Source organism: Peromyscus californicus, unplaced genomic scaffold, assembly GCF_007827085.1.
Source record: "Peromyscus californicus insignis strain IS unplaced genomic scaffold, ASM782708v3 Scaffold_4__1_contigs__length_199733344, whole genome shotgun sequence".
In the NCBI taxonomy this organism is placed as follows: domain Eukaryota; kingdom Metazoa; phylum Chordata; class Mammalia; order Rodentia; family Cricetidae; genus Peromyscus; species Peromyscus californicus.
Window position 1 is genome coordinate 140,546,939 of NW_026294562.1, and position 19,795 is coordinate 140,566,733.

Consider the following 19,795-nt stretch of genomic DNA (forward strand, 5'->3'; position numbering starts at 1 on the left):
CTGGAAGTATTTTCAAACATAGTAAGGGTCAATCACAGGGAATTTAAAATCTTCATTTTCATTTATATTTTAGAACTCTGATATCAGAATTTAATGGTTAAGCTGGTGGTGGTGGCACATGCCTATAATACCAGCACTTGGGAGTCAGACCCAGGCAGATGTCTGTGAGTTCAAAGCTAGCATGGTCTACAAAGCGAGATTCAGGACAGGCACAAAAAATACACAGAGTTATCTGTCTTGAAAAGAAAAATAAAAAGCATATTTGGAGTACATATAACCTTTAGGAATAGCCCATGTGCCAACTAGAAGGTACAGTTGAGAGACATTAGTTCAGCCTGTTGGCTAGTAGTGTATGTCTTTGATTCTAACACCCCTGTATCTGACACTTTGGCATATCCTGCTTTGTGTCCCATCATGTAAAAAGGAGCAGCCATCTGTGTACCAGGTATAAGTGGCCTGAGGCAATGTGCACTCCTGTGTGTGTGAAGGATGAGGCAAAAATTCCTTTAGGATTTAAGTGCAGTAGTGAGATGTGGAATAGTCAACACTCATTCGAGCAAGAAGGATTGAAATTTTAACAAGTGGGAAGTCTGGAAAGAAAGTGTAGTATCTTCCAGTAATAACACTTGGAGAGAAAAAAACACGGAAGTTGAAAAAGTTTGTAAGACTTTATAAGTTAAAAGATGGAACAAATTATTGTGGGAAGGTGATGGATTAGGTGACCCAAAATTTCATTTATTTGATTCACTATTAAGGAACTTAACAGCCCCCGAATCACATATGATTGGTGACCCTCCCTGTGTGGTGAGGTGTAGTTTTTTGACAGGTATGCTACAGGTACAATGGAGCGTCCCTGCTCTTGCCCAAGAGTCCCAAGAGTATATCATTCTCTTTCTGTTTCATAGACGGAGAAGGGATGGATGAGTTGATCAGGGAATTGTAGTGCAGAGTCCTGAAGCAGAGTCCATTGGAATTTCTGGAAAGAATTAATAATGGGGTGAATAAAGGATTCATGCAGGATCCCTGAGCTGCCTCATATAAGCGGTGAGCCAGGAGATTAAAAAAAATTAAACACAGGATAATAAGGAGTCAGCTTTTTTTAGAAATGATAGAATATCTTGTTTAGTAGAGCAGCCTGCAAAAGACTGAACTGGATGCATTCTATCTGAAACTATAACCTTGGATGATGTGGTAATGTTTACACCCAAATAGGTGACCTGAGGAGTGGAGAGCTGCATTTTAGAACTTGAGACTCCATAAATCAAGGTGTACAAAACATTTAGAAGAGGAGAGATATTAGTTTGAGAAACTTATACTTGTGGACCACAGAGTAGATTGTTATCTACTAATTGTAAAAGTTAAAGCCAATGAGGGAGAAGGAGAGCAAGCCAGAAGCTGGGGATTGATGAAAAATTTGTGGGACGTCCATAAATCTGTGTGTCAAAACAGTCCAAGTTAGCTACAAATACAGGTAAATGTTAGCGTCTGTCCAGGATAAGGACAAAATATTTTGAGACAGAGTGTGGAGAGGTCTGGAAAAGAAGGTATCCTTGAGACCTAGAACTGAGTAGTGTGTGGTTTCTGAAAGGATGGTGTAAAGAATTGAGTAAAGTCCAGTCATTACAGGATTGAGAGAACCCCTGAAGATCTAATGAACTGCAGGTGTAGTGATATTTTATTTGTGCTAAAATGTGTTGCTATTTTATTTATGCTTTATTAAAGCTTGCTGGAGATCAGGCATGAAAGGCCAGCCATTTTCAGTAAACATAAATACAGGCAGCACACACCCTCACTAAGAACACTTATCAGACAGGGTCTCTGTGTGTTCAAGACCATATTAGGGAACAGAGCAAACCAGGGTGACACACTCCATTAACTCCAGTACCAAACATAAAGACATTGGGGTTTTGTAGAGACATACAATATAAAAAAGAGAGATAGTGGGGCCAATGTAGCCAATTAAAGGCATAAGAGCAAGATAATGAAAGCATGTGTAAGACAGCAAGTAGCTTGCATTTGGAAGCTGCAGGGTTGGTGAGGTTAGGTTTGCTTGTGACTTTTCCAATTTCCCTGATCACTAAGTCTTCACCCCTATATTTGGCACTGTGTTTTTCATTTAAAGAGACCATTTAGAAACTTGAATAAATGCAGGTCTAAATCAGGTGGTATATTCTATTAGGATTCTTAACTCTAAATATAGTGGTGTTAAAAGGAGAAGTGTTTGGATGAAGTAGCTTCTTTCTGAGAAGTTCAGGGATGATAGGGTTAAGTCCTCTAAGGCTCTGGAGTGAAAGAGTATACTGAGTTTGAGTGATGTACCAGGTAGGGTGCTGGAAATGGATAACAATAGAGTGATGGTTTCTAGCAATAGAAGGAGTCTGGCCATCCACGACATTGGAGTCCATATTAGAGATTGAAAGGGAAATGACATGTCAGAGATAGAGGGCTGAGTGTCAAAGAGGAGGAGGAGGAGATGACCTGCTGTCAAATCTGTGGTAGGGAAATGTGGGCACAAATGAAACAGATGTGAGTGCCTTAGCTAAAAAAATCTCTTCCCATTAGGTGCACAGGGCAGGTTTCCATAAACAAAAATGTGTGTAAAAGATATACCCATGAAAATATATTTAAGTCATGGTGTTTGGTGAGGTAATTAAGGCTGTCCCTCAACCAAGACAACAGGGATATTGGAATGACAGGTAAGACCCCAAAACTTGCACAAGATGCAATAATGGCCTCCAGTGTGCAAAGGAAGGAAATAGATCATCCCTGTACAATAATGGCTTCTCTAGTTCTTGGTATGACATCACTTTTGGTGGGTAAAGACCTGAGTACCTCAGTTGTCCATTATGCAGGTTAAGAAATTGCCTGTATGTTGGTCTTCAGGCTTTAGGATCTGGCATCAAATAGGGGAGTCCTGCTCTTCCCTTCTTCTGAAGCTACTGCTTTCCTTAAGGATATAGCATCCCTGTGCCAGTTTTGATGTCCTGCTCTATTGGCAAGTAAGTTGATTTTCTTGAGGCTTTAGTATCTGGCAGAGACTAGTGAAATCTGCTGTTTCCTCTTCCCTGGGCGATTTATTGTGGAAATGGCTATGACATTGTAGTTTTATTCATGAACCATAGAGACACTGAAAATATAGAGCAGTAACATTTGCAGTCACTTCTCTCTCTGTCACCAAAGGCAATAAAGTATGGAAAATAAAGTATAGCACTGGAAAATTACTTGTTAATATCCTGATGTCTTTTACGGATTTACAGGATCAACTTTGCATTCTTGGTTTGCATTATCATGGGGTTTTTGCATAAAGAGTCTCTTGTACTTGAATTTTCCTACTTCTCAGTCCATTTGTATATATGAAAGAAAAGAGGGCATTAACTTAATTGAAAGTCAGTTAGTTATTGATGATGTCAGACAGGCATTTAATACTTCATTTGGTAATAATAAACAAACCTATTCTTCTTTTCTTGAATAATTACTTGATTCCTCCCCTGATTATTTGGTCACTATGACAAAATGTCATTTGGGAGTTGCTCACTATTTTATCTTTAAGGGTATGTAGCTCATTAGAGTGAGAAATTTTGTTCCTCATCATTTAGTCCATAACATGCTGATTAACCTTCAGTCCTATCACATGAGTGTCTCAATGTTTAAGTTCTTTGATTCCCAAATAAGGAGCACAGCAGCTGCTAAAGCACGAATGCAAAGTGCCCATCCCTGTGTGGAGAGGTCTAGTTTTACTGACAGGTATGCTACACGTGCAAATGGGGGCACAGATGATGCCCTTGGGCACCTAGGGCATAACCCTATCTTTCTGTTACATAGAGGGAAGGGGTGAATTATTTCTGTAAGGTTTAGGATCAGCCATTTGAAGACCTGCAAGGCGGCAGTTCATAAATCAATGCTAGCACTTGGGAGGCACAGCCAGGCTAAACTTGGTGAGCTAGAGGCCAGCATGTGCTAGAGAAGGAAATCCAGGACAGGCACAAAAGCTACACAGAGACACCCAATTTCTAAAAAACAAACAAACAAAAAAAAACAGAAAAAAAGGAAATAAAAGGACCACAGAGACAGCTGTCAGATGCACTTGGCAGACCAGTGTCACATTGAGAAACGTGCAGAGAGGAATAGAGCCTGTCCTGTAGATAGGTAGATTTTAGGACAAAGCAGCTGAAAACTCACTCAGCCCACCAGCCAACATCAGACAGTTTTGTACTGTTAGTTGGTGTCAGAGCCTTGGTTAAATTACGTTTTATCCTGTGCTCCCTTTTCAGTTTCTGTGCTTCTTTAAGAAAACAGGAGGGGGGAGGATAAATGAGTCAGCAGCTCTGATGGAGATCACTAAATTCACTGATGTCATTTGCTTTCTATTCCTGGGTTTGAGATCTCACACCTTATTGGTTCCTAATCTATGTCTATTCAAATAGGAGGCAGTCCGATGAAACAAAAATGCCTGCACTGAAGGGTTTTACCAGCTGGGCTCCTGGCTAAATTCCAGCTTGCAGCTGAAATTAGGCAGGAGTTCTGTTCAAAACACCTCCAGAGAATGAATACTGTCCCTGAGAGCTGCAAAAGACCAAGGAAATATATGCCTAGAGATAGGCAGGGATTTGTGAGGATTCCCCACATTCCTGCTCCGAGTCACCTGCACCTGTGTGCTGTGCAGGAAATGTGCCACTAAAGCCACTGCTTCACCTTAGTATCTGTGATCTCTGCCTCAGTCCAGAATTGTGCATTATCACATTGTTGGCAAAGAAGTCTTATGTTGGGAGAAATACCTGACATAAAACAGGGATGTATTGATCATTTGCTCCTGCAGTAGACCCATTTAAAAAATGACTGAGTCAGGGAATATTCTCACAGCCACCTGGGATTCTGTGAAAATTTCAAGTGTCAAATTCCACATAAAGTGCATTTGGGGAATCTAAAATAGCATATCGGAAACTGTTCTCTGAAAGGTACAGTTGAAAGCCCCAAATCATAATCAGCCATCGGCAGGTGGAAAGCAAGGCTTTCAAGTAGACATTCAGGGCCAAGTAGCTGGAAGCATGATCACCCCCTACTTACCACAGCATGCTTTTCTCATTTGGGAATGGCATTTTTGTCCCAAGATACATTACCTTTTTTCCAGTCATCCATTTTCAGTTTCGTTTTTATAGCTGCAGCGCTGCAGCACACATTTACTTGAGAGGGTGAAATGACTCAGCAGCTCTGAAGCAGATCTCAAAGAGTGCCACAGGATTTGCTTTCCATTGGTAGATTTGAGATCACTCTCCTGATTGGATCCTATGCAAGGGGCATTCCCGACTCCCACATTTCCCCAGAGTACTCTTGCTTAGAAGCAGCAGGAAATATTAGGTAGAATGATAAGGAGGGGGAGTAACAGAAATAACAGATTAGCCTCCAGATTGCCTGGATTTAAATCCGTGTGGCATAAGGTATTTAAAGGAATGCCAAGGGGTGGAGGAAAAGACCTCCCCCCAGCACAGCACATTGTATACAATCTTAGTCACCTGTACTCAGCCCATGGTCCCATCATCCTCTCTATGCAAACTTGCTGGGTAAATGGGCTCTAACAGGTTCCTATTCCAGACACAAATGGAAAGCACACACCCCTTGTTCAGAAGCAAGGAGAGTTAATACAGTTGTGAGCAGAGCAGGTCCTTACCTGTCAGGCTCTGGCTATATTTGGGTTGTCAGGTGCTCATGGGTATAACCAAAACCCTATTGTACATTGACCTAGACAAAGCTGATTGATCCTAGCATGCACAAGAAACAGAGCCCTTGGAAATTTGCAAATTCAGACATTGTTTGATTCCCACCATTACAGCCCTGATTCACCTAATCCTGTCAAATGTGCAGCAAGCAGATCCTGCTTCTGCATATACTGCTTGTCTTTAAAGATGAGGCCTCCCTCTGTTAGTTTGAATTCACTTGATATGTTCCTATCTTGCAGAGCCTAGAGGAATCCTGCCCTTTTCTTCTTCTCAAGTTACTTCTTCCCTTAACGATATGGCATCTGTGTATCAGGCTTGAAGTTCTGCTCTATGGGCAAGGAAGATAATTTTGTTAAGTCTTTAGTATCTGCAGAGACTAGCGAAATCCTGCTCTTTCCTCTACCCTGGGAGATTAATTGTGGGGATGCCTAGGGCACTGTACATTCCATCATGATCTTCAGAGTCACTGAAAATATCGATTAGTAATATTTGTAGACACTACCCTACCTATCACCTAAGAAAATAAAATATGGATCATAAATTATAGCACAGGAAAATTACTTGTTATCATCGTTTTGCCATATAGGTTCGCACAGGCTCAACTTTGCATTCTTTTGCTTTATTACTGTGTTCTGGCATGCAGAATCCCTTGTACATATTCTTTTCTAATTGTTAGGCCATTCCAATATATGAAATCTGACAAGGCATGAGCCTGGTTGGAAATCAAACATTTATTGCTGATTTCAGAGATTTATTCAGTACTTCCCTGTAAAATAATAAACACACCATATTTCCTTATTCCTTTTGTATTTATTTTTGTATGCATTGAATAAGTGCAGATCTTTTCTTGTGTCTCCACCCACAACTCTGAATTCCTATGTCCTATAGTAAAGTTGAGACTGGAAAATGTTGGTACATTGGAATCATCAACCACCTCTGATTCTCCATGGTTCTTTCTGCCATCTCTTCAACACAAATATGTGGGGATCTCAGGTATTGTTTTGCAGAAGACATTAAACTTCAGAACATAATACCCAAAAGCATCTCTGTCTCTATAGTAAGACCCACTCTGCACATCATTGTGTTGTTTCCCAAATATTGTGTGAAGTATGTCTGTGATTAGTGCCAAGTGATGAACATATATGTTAGTATATCCCTGTCATTAGGACTTAGTTAATTTCTCTATGACCTTGGCAGAAGGAAAGAAATTGTTTTTCTATGAGTCTGTCATTTGAAAGTTGCTCACTATTTTCCCTTTCAGGGTATGTAGCATCTGAGAGAGGGAAATTTTTTTCTTCCTCATTTTAATCCACTAACACACACAAAAAAAACTTCTGTCCTAACATATGCAGTCAATCCCAGCGAATCTTCTAAATAGCAGCAGATGGATTTGTCTTCTATGATGACATTAATATGTAGGGACTTCAAAAAGAGCTTCTTTCCATCATATTATGCGGTGTTAGTGTATTTTTGAAATGGTCTGTTGAGATTCACGGTTACACTAAAGGCATACCTTTGAACATAATTTCAAAGAAATAACGAATTGCTGTCACATGAGTGAGAAACTCTGACACTTATTTACAGTATAAGGAATTACGTTTTCATAATATCTCTCTATATATTCTATTTTGCATTTCAATTAATTATAATATTTATGTAAATTGTATATGTGTATAGGTTTGAGGTTGCTCATGCATATATATATGTATATATACATATACACAGATTCATATGCATTAGTACACTATCTTGACACAGTTTAGAATTCTATTCATGTATACATTTAGATTATTTCACAAATCTTTTGGCTCCTTCAATTTAATATCAGCACTGCAAACTATTAAAATAAACACCTCTGTTTACTAATGTTATTTTACCTAATTGTTCATCTACAAATGTATACATGACTAACTCACCCTCTATATAGAATATGGTGTTTAGGTGTAGCCATTTTAGGAATTTTTTTTTTTTTTTGGATTTTTGGGATAGGGTTTCTCTGCATAGTTTTTTTCTTGTCCTGGATCTCACTGTGTAGACCAGGCTTGCATAGAACTCACAGGGATGTGCCTGCCTCGGCCTTCCGAGTGCTGGCATTAAAGGCATATGACACAATGCCTGGCACCTTATAAAGTCTTTACCATTTGAGCAGTTGAGATATTGTGTAATACTAATGTAAAATATGCTATTATTTTATGACGGTAGCAGTCAATGTTACATGTGGCTGCAATGATAAATAGTTACAAGACAGTATGAAATTACATGTTTTCAGTGAAGTTAGAGATGAAAGTTCTCTTTCTGGATCTACTTTCTCCATGGCCATGTGGAATATGCTAGTTTATGATATTGGGCAGAGTGTGTCTTCCTGTCAATGACAAATATCTGCATTTCTGAAAAAAAATTAGTATGAGAACTCAAGATATATCTTTGGGTCCCAAAACATTGGGACAATTTGAACAGCTAACTTCTTGTCAAATTTATGACATTTTGAAATGGCTGGTAAAACCATCAACTTTACCTTGTTGATTTGTAATCATTTAAGCTGCAATTTTGCCTTCATAAAGAAGGATGATTAGAAGTGGGCATAATAGGTCTATCTATGTCTTAAGGGATTGTTTCTAACATCCTGATGGTATAAAAAATTGTTAAAAGGACATCCTATATAAAACAAAAAATGGTCCAGCAAAATTTAACCAAATACTGTGGTTTTATATCCTGGAGAATCCACATAATTTTTCTTGTAGGATATGTGTGTGTGGATTACAAAAGAACAGCGGAGACACTGGTATTGGGTATATTTTTAAACACACTGTAAACAGTTTAGACATTTTTTCTCTGTCTGGATCTCTCTTTAATAATCACATGTGTTGTTTTTGATCTCATGAGACAGATCCTGACCTACTATGACAGTTTCTGTTTTAGAGGACTCAAGTTATTGTATGTTTTGGCTCATGGCATTTGTTGTTGTCACATCCCACCACCTGGATCTCTGAGAGCCCGAATTCATGGCTCAGCTAACAAGAGCCATGACTACTGCTACAGCTCTTTCAAATGTAACTGTGTCATCACTTCTAGGGACTTATAGTAGACAACATAATTGCTGAGAATATAAACATATGTGTATTTTTCTTTTATAAAATAAATTTATCTTACTATATTTTTTATCATTAAGACACTGTGAGATATTATATTACTGTTGGCACTATTTTGAAGAAAGCATGAAATCCACATTTTTTCCTTAATCCTAATAGATTTTGTAGAGCACCCTAATAGATATAAATATATTATGTATTATTATTCAACTACATGTAAAACTATGATTATAATTTATAATTATGCAACAATATGTGTAATTATATATCATAATTATAATTCTACTACATAAGAAAACACACATAATTTTCTGACACAAACCAATCACAGAGACAACAGCCAGATGCACTTGACAGCTCACAGTCACAATCAGCAAAGTCGAGACAAGAATGAAGACTTTCTTGTAAATAGATAGAATCTAGGCCAATCAGCTGGAAGTTCTCTCAGCACATCTATTATTTATTTTATTGCTATTTACCATGTTAGAGAAAACAAAAAGTGCAATAAATCCCAGTGGAAGAATGTTAATTGGGAAGGGCAAAGAGGGATTGTGCAATAGGCATACTAGAAGTGAATGGTGTGGAAAAGGTGGCCAGGGAATGGGTGGAATCTGCAATTGTTGGTTGCCTGAGCATGTGCTCATGGTCTTGTGCAGCTATGTCCACATGCACATAATTTACTTGATGAAGCTTCAAGCATATTCCATGTTCATCTAGCACAGGGATTACAAAGGATGCAATGATCTGGGATGACTAAGCATTGTGCCTGACTAATGGTCAGTGTATGCATGGTTATTTAGTTAGGTGTGGATAGGATTTGTAACATTCCTACTACACTTGTAGTTATAGGAAAACATAGGGAGTTAAGGGTGGCAGATAAATGGGAATGGGGGTTCTGTTCCACCCAGAACTACTTCAAGCTGACTAGTTGGGCATTAAGTAATATTGGGGGTAGGGAAGGGGGCTTTCCAAGAGGTAGCTGGACAATTGGAGGTAGCTAAATATTTTCTTCTGGTTTGGGCCCTGTGAAATTGACAAGTTGCTGGAGATGCAGAAAAAGAATGTGAGAAAAAAATTATCTTGCGAGGTCCCCAGGAAGAGGAAGGTACATCCTATGACCAGTGAAGGTGAAAGATACATATCTAACGGTGATCTGGATTGCCCAGGTGGATCCAAGCTGGCTGTAGGGCTTAGAAGAAGTTTAAAATTTACCAAGAATACAAATGTTAAAAATATTATGGAGCAATCAAAAGGAATTTAAAAATCTTGAGCTGCTAGCCATGATATTATAATGTTAAGTACTCTGCTGCTATCAGAATTTTATTGTTTAATGTTAGCAAAAGCGATAGAAAGAGACAGACAGAGACAGAGACAAAGACAAAGAAAGAGAAAGAGAGAAGAATGGAGAATGTAGCTAGAGTTTTCCAGGTCCTTCCTGGTCCAAAGTCAGGACAAATCTCTCTCACCCACCATTCCTGAAGCTGCTCAGACCCAACCAAATAAACACACAGAGACTTACAGTGCATATAAACTGTATGGCCATGTCAGGCTTCTTGCTATCTGTTCTTATATCTTAAATTAACGCATTTCTATTACTCTATACTTTGCCATGTGGCTCGTGCCTTACTGGTATCTTACATCATGATTCTCCTCCCTGCTGCTGGCAGTGTTTCTCTGCCTCAGCCTTCATGTTCCCAGAATTCCCTTCTCTGCTCATACTGCCTATACTTTCTGTCTGTTTACTGACCAATCAGCATTTTATTTATACAGAATGATATCTCCAGGAGGAGAAGGAGAGGGAGATAAAGGAATATGGATCATGCATTATTTTTTTTTTTACCATTTTCAATTAGGTATTTTTATCTTCTCCTGAGACAAACCTTAAGGCACATGTTTCCTTTAATTTTTTAGTATTGAACAGACACAGGAGATAACTTGCTGAGGGCATTTAACAATGATAGATTGTTATATTAAAGTTTGATTTTACAAAGTGAAGACCCTTTTGACAATGAGGTGTTTATACCTCTGGTCCATTAGGGTTTCTTACCAGTATATTTTGGGTATATTTTGATATTTCTTGTGTCTCCAGATGTATGGCTTATATTGGTCTTGTAACAATTAGCTGGATATTTAATTAGAAATTTGAATATGTTATTAGAGTCAAGAGAGGGAAACTGATGAAGCAGAATATGTAGTAGGGACAGGAGAACTTGAAGAGGGAATCAGGAAGAAGAAAAAACTTATGGAGTTCACAATTCAGTGAGAATGAATGTGTGTGAGAAAGCACATTCTTTTGAAATTGGTAACAAGGCATTAATCTAGATGTCCTCTGGAAGTTAAGGACTGGGGCCCTGTTTGTTTTACTGTGTATGAGGAAGAATTTCTCTTGGGTGAGGGCAGGATATAAGGTTTCAGGCTGTGGAGATGTATTCAGTGGGGAAAGCCCTCAAGTTTAGCCCCTGTGGGGGGTTACAAGAAGTCACTTGAAGGGTACCTTCCATTTAGTGTAAAGGGTTGAGTTTTGCTGGACTGAAGGGGAAAGAAGGACCTGATCCCCAATGAGGATAGAGGATTGTGCATGGATTACCACATGGCTGGTGTAAGGAGTAGACACCAAAATTCCACAGAGACAGCAGAGGTGATAGTGCAGAGGACGGAGGAGGTGATCAAGGAGAGGTAAAGGTTTGGATCAGAAGCCAGGGGTTAGAGCTAATAACCCATACATGAGTTCAAATGGTGGGATTGATAGGGCTTGCTTTCTAAGTGTCCATTATCATGAAAAGAGCTAAAAACAATAATATCACCAAATCAGGGTGAATTTCTGTTGGCATCTTAATAAGATTGTGTTTTAAAAATTATTGGTATACTGTATATTCCCTGAGGACTTATGATGGTAAGGGATATGAAAATATCAAGGTGTATTAAGAGCTTAAATATGGTCTGGAAATTCTGGAAGGTGAACTCCAGACTACTACCACACTGAAGAAATTCAGGGATCCCAAATCCTGGAGAAGGAGGTCAGGGATTGTCTGAGGCCACTTATTAGAAATATGAAATATCTCTACACAACTCGTAAATGAGTCCTGAACCATGAGGAGTCATTTAATTCGTCTGACTGTGGGCATATGGGTAAAATTGAGCTGCCAGTCAGGCCTTGGAAGCGACCCTCTAACCTGGTTAGTGTGGAAATGTGGGCTCCAAAATGTGGAACTGAATTCTGTCTTCTGACAACTTTTACAGTAGGCAGTTATAGATTTTAAGGACTGAAAGTCCTCAGAGGTAGGTGTAGCTGAAGTTATCCTGTTCCTTCCCAGATCCCATGGCACTCAGAACCAAGCAAACACACAGAGACATATTATTACAAACTGTATGGCCTAATGGCTTAGGCTTCTCATTAACTGTTCTTATATCTTAAATTAACCCATTTCTATTAATTTGTGAGTTGTCACGTGTCTCTTGGCTTACTGTTTTTTAAACATGTTGCCTCTCATCATGGCAACTGGCCGCACCTACCTCACTCAGCCTTCCACTTTCCCGAATTCTTCTCTCTCTTTGTCCCACCTATACTTCCTGCCTGCCTACTGAACAATCAGCACTTTATTTATTAACCAATCAGAACAACATATTCAGACATACAGAACATCTCACTGCAGGTAGGCTGTAGGTTCCCTTCTATGAACTAAAACAGAGCAAGAATATTAGGGTGAAAGGGCTGGTGTAGATAGGAGAGAATTTGTGTAGTGACAGGAGATAACTGTGAGGATGTGGGTTGAAATATATGTATTGCCTGTGGTGAAGGACATGAGTTTGGGCTCTAGACTGCCACTGACTGTCCTAGATGCCAGGTTGATACACTTATTTCACTTACAGATGATAGAGCTGTCAATCTGGTGAGAATGAGAATGAATAATTCCTATTAAATTTGGGAAATAGGAAGCTTTTATCATGACCATTATTTGACTTGAGTTAATTATGAATTGTCCTTTTACTGTGACAAGCCAGTGCTTTTTCCAGATATGAGTGCGGTAAAGGGGGATATGAAAAGTTTATTTGGCTGCTAGTGGTAGTGGCATATGCCTTTAATACCAGCACTTGGGAGTCAGACCCAGGCAGATGTCTGTGAGTTCAAAGCTAGCATGGTCTACAGAGCAAGGTTCAGGAGAGGCACCAAAATTACACAGAGTTATTTGTCTTTCAAAACAAAAATAAAAAGCATATTTGGAGTATGTATAAATTTAGGAATTACCCGTGTGCCAAGTGGAAGGTACAGGTGAGAGACATTAGCTCAGCCTGTTGGTTAGTAGTGTATGTCTTTGAGTCTACCACACCAGTATCTGACACTATGGCATATCCTGCTTTACGGGTCCCATTATGTAAAAAGGAGCTGCCATCTGTGTACCAGGTATAAGTGTCCTGAGGCAATATGCACTCCTGTGTGTGTGAAGGATGAGGCAAAACTTCCTTTAGCACTAGTTCTAGGAAGGAGGATTGAATATAAACAAGTGGGCAAGTCTGGAAAGTAAATGTGGTATCTTCCAGTAATATCATTTGGAAAGAAAAAACTCAGAAAGTTGAAAAAATTTGTAAGACTTTATAAGTTAAAAGAAGGGACTAATTATGGTGGGAAGATGATGCTTTAGGTGACCCAAAGGTTAGTTTCTTTGATTCACTTTTAAGTAGCTTAACAGCCCCCAAATCACAAATAATTGGTGACCTTCCCTGTGTGGTGAGGTGTAGTTTTGTTGACAGGTATGCTGCAGGTGTAATGGAGGGTCCCTGCTGGTGCTCTAGAGTTCTAAGGGTATATCCCTCTCTGTTACATAGACAGAGAAGGTATGGATGAGTTGATCAGGGAGGTGTAGTGCAGAGTCTTGAAGCAGAGCCCAATGGAATTTCTGGAGAGGATTAATAATAGGATGGATGAAGGATTCATGCAGGATTCCTGAGCTGCCTCATATGTGGGGTGAGCGAGGAGATTAAAAATATTGAACACAGGATTACAAGTAGTCAGCTTATTTCTAGAAAGGATAGAATATCCTGTTTAGTAGAGCAGCCTGCACAAGACTGAATTAGATACTTTCTGACTGAAGCTATAGCCTAGTATGATGAGATGATGTTTACACCCAAATAGGTGACCTGAGGAGTGGACAGCTGCATTTTGGAACTTGAGACTCCATAACTCCACCTGTACAAAAAATTTAGAAGAGGAGAGGTGTTAGTTTGAATAACTTATAATTATGGGCCACAGAGTAGAAAGTTATCTACTAATTGTAAAAGTTAAACCAATGAGGGAGAAGGAGAGCAAGCCAGAAGCTGGGGATTGATGAAAAATTCATGGGATGTCCATAAATCTGTGTCAAGACAGTCCAAGTTAGGTACATATACAGGTAAGTGTCAGCGGCTGTTCAGGATAAGGACAAGATATTTTCAGACAGAGGGCTGAGAGGTATGGAAAACAAGGTATCCATGAGATCTAGAACTGAGTAGTGTGTGGTTTCTGAAGGGATAGTGTAAAGAATTGTGTAAAGTCCAGGCATTACAGGATTGAGAGCCCCCTGAAGATCTAATGAACTGCAGGTATAGTCATATTTTATTTGTGCTAAAATGTGGTGATATTTTATTTATGCTTTATTAAAGATTGCTGGAGATCAGGCAGGAAAGGTCAGCCATTTTAAGTAACCAAATGTCAGGAGTCACACTCTCAATCAGATGACTTATCAGACAGGGTCTCTGTGTGTTCAAGGCCATACTAGGGAACAGAGCAAAGCATGGCGACATACTCCATTAACTCTAGTACCAAATATAAAGACGTTGGGGTTTTTTACAGACATACAATGTAAAGAAGAGATAGCTGGGCTAATATAGCCAATTAAAGGACATAAGAGCAAGGCAATAAAAGCATGTGTAAGACAGCAAGTAGCTTCCATTTGGAAGCTGCATGGTTGGTGAGATAAAGTTTGCTTGTGACTTTTCCAATTTCCCTGATCTCTAAGACTTCACCCCTGTATTTGGCACTGTATTTTTTGTTTAGTGAGACCATTTAGAAACTTGTCTACATGCAGGTCTTAAATCAGGTGGTAGATTCTATTAGGCTTCTTAACTCTAAGTATAGAAGTGTTAAAAGGAGAAGAATTTGGATGAAGTAGCTTCTTTCTGAGAAGTTCAGGGATGATAGGCTTAAGTCCTCTAAGGCTCTGGAGTGAAAGTGTGTACTGAGTTTGAGTGATGTACCAGGTAGTGTGCTGGAACTGGATAACAATAGAGTGTTGTTTTCTAGCAACATTAGGTGTCTGGCCATCCATGACTTTGGGGTCCACATTAGAGATTGAAAGGGAAATGACATGTCAGAGACAGAGGTCTGAGTGTCAAAGAGGAGGAGGAGAGGAGCTGCTGACAAATCTGTGGTAGGGAAATGTGGGCACAAATAAAATAGAAACTAGTGCCTTAGTTAAAAAACTTCTTCCCATTAGGTACACAGGGCAGGTTTGCACATACAAAAGGGTGTGTAAGAGATATACCTGTGAAAATACATTTAAGTCATGGTGTTTGGTGAGGTAAGTAAGGTTGTCCCCCTACCCAGACAACAGGGAGATTGGAATGACAGGTCAGACCCCAACAACTTGCATAGGATGCAGTAATGTCCTTCAGTATTCAAAGGAAGGAAATAGATCATCCCTATACAGTAATGGCTAGTCTAGGTTTTGGTATGACATGACTGTCCTTGGGTAAGGATTGAGTACCTCAGTTGTCCATTACCCAGGGTAAGAGATTTCCTGTATGTTGGTCTTTGATTGATGTCCCCATGTCATGAGTTACATAGGGGCAGTCAACTGACCTATGTCCTTATTGATAGCATTTTGGATGAGGCCCAGGTGGCCTTCATGGTGAAGGGCTGTCTCAAGTCCAATGGCCTTCTCTACAACATTTAAAACAGGCACCTGGAGGCCTTCATGTGGCTGGTCAGATAGCCTGTGCTAAATTTGACAGTCTTGTTTGCAGGCTTATTCATGACTCACATAGCTATGCCATGCAGGAACATAGACTATGTAATCAAGCTGCATGCAGGTTACATAACCATATACCTTAGTCAAACTTAGTAGGCAAGGTCATGGAATGCCTAAGGTATCTTCCTGACTGATAGACAGAGGATGCACAGTCATGTATTTACGGGGTGGCTGGTACACATAACCCCACAAGAGACAATAAGTCAGTAATCTACTGTTTGTTGGAGGGTGAGCCCATGGTAATTTCATTTTATCATTTCTTCCCTTTTCAGTTTCCCCCTCACCTTTTACAACACACATGATGGAGGGAGAGAAAGATTAGTCAGCAGCTCCAATGGACATCTCCAAATTCATTGCCGTCAATTCCTCTCCCTTCTACTTTAGACAGCTCTCTTCTTATTGGTTCCTAATCTATGTGTATTTGAATATGAGTCAGACAGATAGAATAAAAATGCTTGCAGTCTACAGGTTCGATGTAATGCAGGACTACAAGGAGTTTGCCATTCCTTGAAAGGAGAGAATATCCGGATTAGTAGAGCAGCTTGCAAAAGACTTAATTAGATGCTTTCTATCAGAAGCTATAGCCTGGTACGATGTGGTGATGTTTATACCCAAATAGGTGACCTGATGAGTGGAGAGCTGGATTTTGGAATTTGATACTCCATAACTACAACAGTTCAAAAATTTAGAAGAGGAGGTGTGTTAATTTGAATAACATATACCAGGGAACAGAGGAAAGCATGGTGATATACATCTAAAGGCCAGTACCAATCATATAGACCTTGAATTCTGTACAGACATACAATGTAAAAAAGAGATAGCTGGGCTAATATTGCCAATTAATGGGCATAAGAGCAATGCAATACAGTCATGGGTAAAACAGTAAGTAGCTTGCTTTTGGAAGCTGCAGGGATGGTGAGGTAAAGTTTGCTTGTGACTTTTCCAATTTTCCTGATCTCTAAGTTTTTCAACCCTATATTTGGCACCGTGTTTTATATTTAGTGAGAACATTTAGAAACTGGTCTACATGCAGGTCTTAAATCAGGTGGTATATTCTAGTAGGAGTCTTAACTCTAAATATAGAGGTGTTAAAAGGAGAAGAGTTTGGATGAAGTAACATTTCTCTAAGAAGATGAGGGATGATAGGCTTAAGTCCTCTAAGGCTCTGGAGTGAAAGAGTGTACTGAGTTTGAGTGATGTACCTGGTTGTGTGCTGGATCTGGATCACAATAGAATGATGGTTTCTAGCAACAGAACGGTTCTGGCTATCCAAGACTATAGGGTCCACCTGAGAGATTGAAAGGGAAATGACATGTCAGAGATAGTGGGCTGAGTGTCAAGGAGGAGGACGAGAGGAGCTGCTGACAAATCTGTGAGAGGGAAATGTGGGCACAAATGAACTAGAAGCTAGTGCCTTAGCTAAAAATCTCTTCCCATTAGGGACAAAGGGAATGTTTGCACCAAGAAAACTTGGTGTAAGAGATATACCTGTGAAAATACAATTAAGACATGGGGTTTGTTGAGGTAAGTAAGGCTGTCCCCCTACCCAGATTACAGGGAGATTGGAATGACAGGTCTGGCATGACTGCTTTTGGTTCAGGATCTGGGTTACATCAATTGTCCATCACCAAGCCTAGGACATTGGCTGGAGGGGTGTTATTCGATTGATGTCCCCATGACATGAGCTACAGAGGGGCAGTCTACTGACCCATGTCCCTTTAGATAGCATTTTGATGAGGCCCAGGTGACTCACATGGGACATGGCAGGCACCAACACAATGGCCTTCTCTACCACATTTAAAACAGGGACCTGGAGGTCCTCTAGTGGCTGGTCAGATAACCTGTGCTAGATTTGACAGTCCTGTTTGTAGGGTTTCTCATGTCTCCCATGGTACACCTTTAAAGCCACTGTTAAGTCTTCTGACTGTGGGTTCAGGGGCTTTTTCTCTGGAAGCCTAAGATTGGCCCTAGCATTGGGGAACATCTGTTAGACAAAGTAGGTCATAAGGAGTTGTTTGCCCTATGGGCATTTAGGATCTAGATTAGTATGTTGAAAGAGAACATTTGAAATTTGTTGTGGAAAATTAGACTTGTTCTCCTGATTAACTTGAGTTATGTGTTTTAACTTTTCATAATTTACTGGCTTGAAGACAACCTTAGGAAGACTTAAAGGGAAGCAGCTCATAGAGTGATCCTAGGTAGAGAGTCATCTAAGGTATTGTAATACCAATGTGGACATGATCCAGGAAGATGGGCTGCATTAGTCTGGTAGATCTTGTCCACATGTATTCTTGTCTGTTCTCAAACTTGTCTGCTCTCCTCAGGATGTAGATTATTAGCAATATTCATGCATATATCATGAAAGGTGAGACTATAGGAATGAGTAATTTATTAATATTATTTAATAAAGGAAGTAGAATTAGACATTTAAGTACCCAGTATTTTGTCTACTTGAGAATGTTCTGCTAGTGAGAAAGGGACATATGCTTTAACCAGTCTATATTCCCTGACTACCTTTCTCAAAGGGAGAATGGCCACTGGGTTGGCATGACTGGGTTTGCGTTCCTTAGCAGCTCAATAACCCATGACAATAGGAAGAAAGTAGGGGTCTGTGTTAGGAAGTTGAAGCAGCTAGATTATCAGATAAGGGGAAGGTGAGGGAGGAGCAAAAGGAGCAGTTTCTCAGAAAAGGGAATGGGAGATTGGAAAGGCAGGAGTTCATTAGCAGGTTTTAAAGCAGTAAGAATTGGTTCCTTACATTCATGAGGCATCAATAGGAGCACATGGGCAGAGGAATAGGAAACAGGAATGGTGGTTTTAGAGCTGACCTAGAAAAAGCCTTGGATATAAACTAACCGTGTCCATTTGCATGTTTGCTGGCATAAGTTAGATTATTCCTGTAAAATACTGGAGTCCAGTGTGCCATTAGGTAGCCATTTTTTATTGTTGTATAAGGGATTCTTAAGCTATTTTTTTAGTGCAAAGGCTAATAAATTTAGAGGTCTTTAATTAAGGCATTAAGTTGAGAGTTCTAAGAGTTTCTAATAGGCATCCCAGAGAAGATGTGCGGCTAATATTATTGGAAGTTTTGTTTCCCATGGCTATGATAAAGAAAGGGTTAAATGTATAAGCAGCTCTGAAGGGATCTCACAGAGTACCATTGGAATTTTCTTTCCATTGGTGAAGTTGAGTTCACTTTCCCTATTGTTTCCTGTGGGTTAGGCGATGTCCCACCCCCTCATTTGTCCAGAGAATTCTCAAGTAGAACCTGCCGGAAGTACTATTTAGAATGATGTAGGTGAGTGAAACAGATAGAAAATACAGGATTGCTTTGAGAGTGCCTGTATCCTAATCCATCCAGCATACTGTCTCTGCCCTAGGGTATTTAAAGGAAGGCCAAGGGGTGAAGAAAAGACCTCACATCAGTACAGAAAAGTGTAGACCATCTCAGATTCCTGCTCTCAGGAATCATTACATACCGTGGTCCAATCATTACTCTAAGCAGACATGCTGGGAAAAGCCTAAATTAGCTCTATCTGGTTTCTCTTACAAACACAATTTGAAAGCACACACACCTCCATCAGAGGAAATGGGAGCAAATAAAATTTTTCGCAGAGCAAGTTCTCACCATCAGCCTCTTGTTGTATTAAGGGTCTCAGTTTCTCATGGATATAATCATAACCCTATTTTACATTGGTCCAGACAAGGCAGCTTGTTCCTTACATAGAAAGAGTGACAAAGTCCATGGAAATTAGCAAAATCAAAGAGTGTATGTTTTCTAGCATTACAGATCAGAGTCAAATGATCCTGTCAAATGTGTAGCAAGCAGATTCCTGCTTCTGCAGCTACAGCTTCTTTATAAAGATGTGGACTCCCTGTTTTGGATTGAATTCACTTCAGGCTTTTGTATCTGGTTGAGACTTGGGGATACCTGCTCTTTCCTTCTTCTGAAGCCACTGCTTACCTTAAGGATATGGCTTCCCCGTGT

The 19,795-nt window shown here is 39.8% G+C and overlaps 1 long non-coding RNA gene across 1 annotated transcript; it reads right to left on the reverse strand.

Moving 5' to 3' along the window:
• Positions 1-649: 649 nt before the first annotated feature.
• On the reverse strand, positions 650-7,270 carry LOC128095331 (uncharacterized). Its single transcript, XR_008213221.1, has 2 exons — positions 5,118-7,270; positions 650-976 (listed from the first exon to the last, which is right to left on the reverse strand). It is a non-coding gene; the product is annotated as an uncharacterized LOC128095331 (long non-coding RNA).
• Positions 7,271-19,795: the final 12,525 nt, after the last annotated feature.